This window comes from Chiloscyllium plagiosum, unplaced genomic scaffold (genome assembly GCF_037043375.1).
Source record: "Chiloscyllium plagiosum isolate Xiang-an unplaced genomic scaffold, Cpla_swu_hap1 HiC_scaffold_17, whole genome shotgun sequence".
In the NCBI taxonomy this organism is placed as follows: domain Eukaryota; kingdom Metazoa; phylum Chordata; class Chondrichthyes; order Orectolobiformes; family Hemiscylliidae; genus Chiloscyllium; species Chiloscyllium plagiosum.
The window spans coordinates 47,968,871-47,975,126 of record NW_028270155.1 but is presented as its reverse complement, the minus strand read 5'-3'; positions in this window follow the sequence as shown (position 1 = coordinate 47,975,126).

Sequence of the window (6,256 nt, the reverse complement as noted above, 5' to 3'; positions counted from 1 at the left end):
GAGAGCAAGAAATATCTCTGGAACAAACACAAGTCGGATGGCAGCTGTATATTTGTTTTATGGAGTAGGCCGCATGTTGGTCTGCCCGCACTTAGTTGGTATTTGAGTTAATTTGGATCCTGCAAAAATTGCCAGCCCACTTAATAAGCCAGAGCAGTACTCTCAATGTGGTAGCACATGATTTAGCAAGGTTTTGTGAGAAGGTAATTGGCGCATATTGAATCACTGATGACACATTTGATACAAACCGAGGAGTATCTGTTCATATCTACACACAGCTATGTACTACTAAACATTCTGCATGCTTGTGTGAAGCTTGAAGCAAACTGACTGAATAAGAAAACAAGCTGAAGAGAGGCTTGCAACTTGTAATTGTTTTTGTTCTAATATAGAAGGCATTGCTTAATTCTGCAAAGGAACCTCCTTTCTAATTCAACAATAGCAATTGTTGCAGAGACGGTGCTAGTTTACGAGTTATTTCCCAGCATCAATTTTCTCTTATGGCAGTGAAAACAGGGTAAACAGATGCCAAAAGATGTTAATATAACTGCCCTTTTCTTAGTCCAGTTGGTTGTCTCCTATTAGAAATGATTTCCTTCACTAAAAATAAAGTCTGTTAGGAATTTAAAACAAAAATAAAAATTGCTGGAAAAACTCAGCAGGTCTGGCAGCATCTGTGGAGAGAAAACAAGGTTAACATTTTGTGTCCAGTGACTCTTCTTTAGAACTGATGGTAGCTTGGAAAAAGTGAGTTTTATGCAGAAGGTAGGACGGAGGTGTTGGGGTAAGGAGTAAAAGATAGAGCCCAAAGGAAGACAAGAGCAATTGGACAGACAGCAGAATGGATAATGGTCAGTCTAGAGAATGAATAGGTGCTAATGGGGACCATTAGTGGCTGACAATAGGTTGTGTGTAATAAGGGACCACGTGATAACAAGGCTTGGTCTGTGGAGGCTGGGGCAAGGACATGGAAGAAGGTACCTCAAACCCCAAAATTGTTGAACTCGATATTGAATCTAGAAGGCTGCAGGGTTCCCAAGTGGAAAATGAGGTGCTGTTCTTCCAGCTTGCACCAAGCTTCACTAGAGCACTGAAGCAAGCCTGAAATAGAGATGTTGGTCAGGCAATAGGGTGTTATGTTGAAGAGGCAGGCAACTGGAAGCTCAGGGTCATTTTTACAGACAGAATGTATCTAGTCTGCAAAGCTATACCCAGTCTTTGTTTCCCTGATGCAGAGAAGGTTTGATCAATTCATTACAAGAATTGAAACAATCACTCAAAGTGGGATGTCGCCCAAGCACTCCTCTGAATCTGTTGATGGCTGATTTTCATTGCAACTGGTCTGCAAGAAACAATGAGAGTTTCAAAGAATTGTGATGATTTGTATTGTTCACCATTGGTAACAGCATCTGACAAAGATGAAATTGAATGTTTCTTGGATAAGTTAAATGATAGGATTTCCTATGAAAATATATATTTCTGATCTTGATTATTCTAACAATATTCCATAATGTGAATGTATTAAAATGCATGATACATTTCTATCTTTGTATACAAGTCTCACATTAGACTTGAGATGCAGGATATTGACCAACAAAGAAGAATGAGAGAGCATGATGATTGTAGTTTTTCTGAGTCTATAGGGTTCCATTCAAGTCATGAAGTCACATATAAAACATATAGATTTCCTGCTGATTATGTGCATATTGCATTCATGTGTTAGCTAATTTATAGAACTCAATACAAATGGGAAACTAATATTCTGCTTAAAAGGTCTGAAATGTAAGGAAGTACTTGTGGAGTAGATCAGAGATAACTTTATGAATGTAATACTCCAGGAGCTAAAAGCTTGAAAAATATTAACATTTCAATTATTCACTTTGAGCAAGAAAATCATTCTGTATCTCTAAAATGCCAGGTGACAGGAATCAGTTTAGTTTGCAATTAATTGTTTGAAGGAAACCTGACAGTAAATGAAGTGAAAAAAAAAAGAGAAATTGCTGGAAAAACTCAGCGCGTCTGACAGTATCTGTGGATAGAAATCAGAGTTAATATTTCGGGTCCAGTGACCCTTCTTCAGAACTGATGGTAGCTTGGAAAAAGTCCGTTTTTATGCAGAGGATTGGGTGGGGTTAGTTGGTGAGGAGTAAACGTTAAATGGAGCTATAGCCCAAAGAGAGAGAAGAACAGTTGGACAGACAAAGAAGTGGATAACAATCAGCCCAGGGGAAATGAATAGCTGCTAATGAGGGTTATTAGTGGCAAACAATAGGTAGTATGTAACAGCAGACCGTGTGATAACAAGGCCTGGTGTGTGGGGGTTGAGGTAAGGACGTTACAGAAGGTGCCTCAAGTCCGAAAATGGTTGAACCCGATATTGAGTCAAAGAGTCACAGAGTTATAGAGATGTACAGCACGGAAACAGACCCTTCAGTCCAACCCGTCCATGCCGACCAGATATCTCAACCCAATCTAGTCCCACGTGCCAGCACCCGGCCCATATCCCTCCAAACCCTTCCTATTCATACACCCATCCAGATACCTCTTAAATTTTGCAATTGTACCAGCCTCCACCACATCCTCTAGCAGCTCATTCCATACCCGCACCACCCTCTGCATGAAACAATTACCCCTTAGGTCTCTTTTATATCTTTCCCCTCTCACCCTAAACCTATGTCCTCTAGTTCTGGATTCTCCCACCCCACGGAAATGATTTTGTTTATTTATCCTACCCAGGCCCTTCATGATTTGATAAACCTCTACAAAGTCACCCCTCAGCCTCCGCTGCTCCAGGGAAAACAGGTCTCGCCTATTCAACCTCTCCCTATAGCTCAAATCCTCCAACCCTGGCAACATCCTTGTAAATCTTTTCTGAACCCTTTCAAGTTTCACAACATCTTTCCGATAGGAAGGAGACTAGAATTGCATGGAATATTTCAAAAATGGCTTAACCAACATCCTGTACAGCCACAACATGACCTCCCAACTCCGATACTCAATGCTCTGCCCAATAAAGGAAAGCATACCAAATGCCTACTTCAATATCCTGTCTACCTGCCACTCTACTTTCAAGGAGCTATGAACCTGCACTCCAAAGTCTCTTTGTAGTCTGGAAGGCTTCAGAGTTCCTGGGTGGAAAATGAGGTGCAGGAGCACTACAGCAAGTCAGAGATAGAGATGTTGGCTAAAGAATAAGGTGGTGTGTTGAACATAGGTGTTCTGCCAAGCACTCACCCAGTCTATGCTTTGTTTCCTAGGAGAAAGTGAGGACTGCAGATGCTGGAGATCGGAGCTGAAAATGTGTTGCTGGAAAAGCGCAGCAGGTCAGGCAGCATCCAAGAAGCAGGACTGAGACAAGGTGGGGGGAGGGGAAATGAGGAAACTGGAGAAGTCTGAGTTCATCTCTTGTGGTTAGAGGGTTCCGAGGTGGAAGATGAGCTGCTCTTCCTCCAGCCGTCGTGTTGCTATGATCTGGCGATGGAGGAGTCCAAGGACCTGCATGTCCCTTGGTGGAGTGGGAGGGGGAGTTGAAGTGTTGAGCCGCAGGGTGGTTGGGTTGGTTGGTCCGGGTGTCCCAGAGGTGTTCTCTGAAACGTTCCGCAATATAGAGGAGGCCACATCGGGTGCAGCGGATGCAGTAAATGATGTGTGTGGAGGTGCAGGTGAATTTATGGCGGATATGGAAGGATCCCTTGGGGCCTTGGAGGGAAGTAAAGGGGGGGTGTGGGCGCAAGTTTTGCATTTCTTGCGGTTGCAGGAGAAGGTGCCGGGAGTGGAGGCTGGGTTGATGGGGGGTGTGGACCTGACGAGGGAGTCATGGAGGGAGTGGTCTTTTCGGAACGCTGATAGGGGAGGGGAGGGAAATATATCCCTGGTGGTGGGGTCCGTTTGGAGGTGGCAGAAATGGCGACGGATGATATGATGTATATGGAGGTTGGTGGGGTGGTAGGTGAGAACCAGTGGGGTTCTGTCCTGGTGGCGATTGCAGGGGCGGGGTTCAAGGGCGGAGGAGCGGGAAGTGGAGGAGATGCGTTGGAGAGCATCGTCGATTATGTCTGGGGGGAAATTGCGGTCTTTGAAGAAGGAGGCCGTCAGGGTTGTACGGTATTGGAAATGGTCCTCCTGGGAGCAGATGCGGTGGAGACGAAGGAATTGGGAATATGGGATGGCATTTTTACTAGGGGCAGGGTGGGAGGAGGTGTAGTCTAGGTAGCTGTGGGAGTCGGTCGGTTTATAGTAAATGTCCGTGTTGATTCGGTCGCCCGAGATAGAAATGGAGAGGTCTAGGAAGGGGAGGGAGGAGTCTGAGACGGTCCAGGTAAATTTGAGGTCTGGGTAGGAGGTGTTGGTAAAGTGAACTGTTCAACCTCCTCGTGGGAGCACGAGGCAGCGCCGATACAGTCATTGATGTAGCGGAGGAAAAGATGGGGGGTGATGCCAGTGTAGCTGCAGAGGATGGACTGTTCCACATGTCCTATGAAGAGGCAGGCATAGCTGGGGCCCATGCGCGTGCCCATGGCTAGTCCTTTGGTTTGGAGGAAGTGGGAGGATTGGAAAGAGAAGTTGTTCAGAGTGAGGACCAGTTCAGTCAGTCGAAGGAGGGTGTCAGTGGAAGGGTACTGGTTGGTACGGCGGGAAAGGAAGAAGCGGAGGGCTTTGAGCCCTTCGTGATGTGGGATGGAGGTGTACAGGGACTGGATGTCCATGATGAAAATAAGGCGTTGGGGACCGGGGAAGTGAAAATCATGGAGGAGATGGAGGGCGTGGGTGGTGTCCCGAATGTAGGTGGGGAGTTCTTGGACTAAGGGGGACAGGACCGTGTCGAGATATGCAGAGATGAGTTCGGTGGGGCAGGAGCAGGCTGAGACAATGGGTCGGCTGGGGCAGTCAGGTTTGTGGATTTTGGGCAGAAGGTAGAAACAGGCGGTGTGGAGATGTGGGACTATGTGGTTGGAGGCAGTGGATGGGAGATACCCTGAGGTGATGAGGTTATGGATGGTCTGGGAGATGATGGTTTGGTGGTGGGAGGTGGGGTCATGGTCAAGGGGGCAGTAGGAGCAGGTGTCCGCGAGCTGGCGTTTAGCCTCAGCGGTGTAAAGGTCGGTGTGCCAAACTACTACCGCGCCTCCTTTGTCTGCTGGTTTGATAGTGAGGTTGGGGTTGGAACAGAGGGAGTGGAGGGCTGCACGTTCCGAGGGTGAGAGGTTGGAGTGGTTGAGAGGGGTGGAGAGGTTGAGGTGGTTAATGTTGCGGCGGCAGTTGGCTATGAAGAGATCGAGGGCAGGTAAGAGGCCAGCACGGGGTGTCCAGGTGGATGGGGTGTGTTGGAGGCATGAGAAGGGGTCGTCAGAGGGTGGGCACGGTGATTGAAGAAGTAGGCACGGAGGCGAAGGCAGCGGAAGAATTGTTTGATGTCTCGCCACATGTTGAACTCGTGAATCTGAGAGCGTAGGGGAATGAAGGTGAGGCCTCTGCTGAGGACTGACCTTTCATCCTCAGAGAGGGGTAGTTCTGGAGGGATGGTGAAAACAAGGCAGGGCTGGGAGCTAGGACCTGATGTGGGGTTGGAGCTGGGAGTGGGGATGGGGTTAGGCGTGGGGGTTGGAATCGGGGTGGGGACGGAGATTGGGGCGGGGATGGGGTTCAGCGTGGGGATGGAGATCGGTGTGGGGGCGGGGTTAGGCATGGGGACAGAGATCGGCGTGGGGGCGGGTTTAGGCGTGGTGACAGAGATCGGCATGGGGGCAAGGTTAGGTGTGCGGACGGTGATTGGCAATGGGGGCGGGGTTAGGCGCGGTGACAGAGATCGTCGTGGGGGCAGAGATGCATGCGGCGTGGTCGTTGTGCAGGTGAGTGATGTCACTGGGGGCGGACGTGGCTGCGGTGACGGCAACCCAGGGGGCAGAATTGACTGTGGCGACGGCAGAAACGGTGTTGTCCCCGATAGCCGTGCACCCGGTGGAGGCCGCGAATCTGTCGGCGATGGTCTTCCTGGCGATCGTGGAGGCGGTTGTCTGGGCGGCGATCGCGCAGGCTGCAAGGTCGGTGGGGGCAGAAGTGACATCATGGTTCGTATCAACAGTTGCTGCCGCGGGCGCTGCAGCGGCCACGTGGTTAATGGCGCCCGAGTGATTTCGGAGGCCGATGGAAGATTCTGGAACAGTTGAGGAATACAGAGTGTGGGGGTAAGTACATGAAAGTTTTTGGTACTTACTGTCTTTAATTTCCGATATGGCTAGGAAGAACTGTTTGTTCA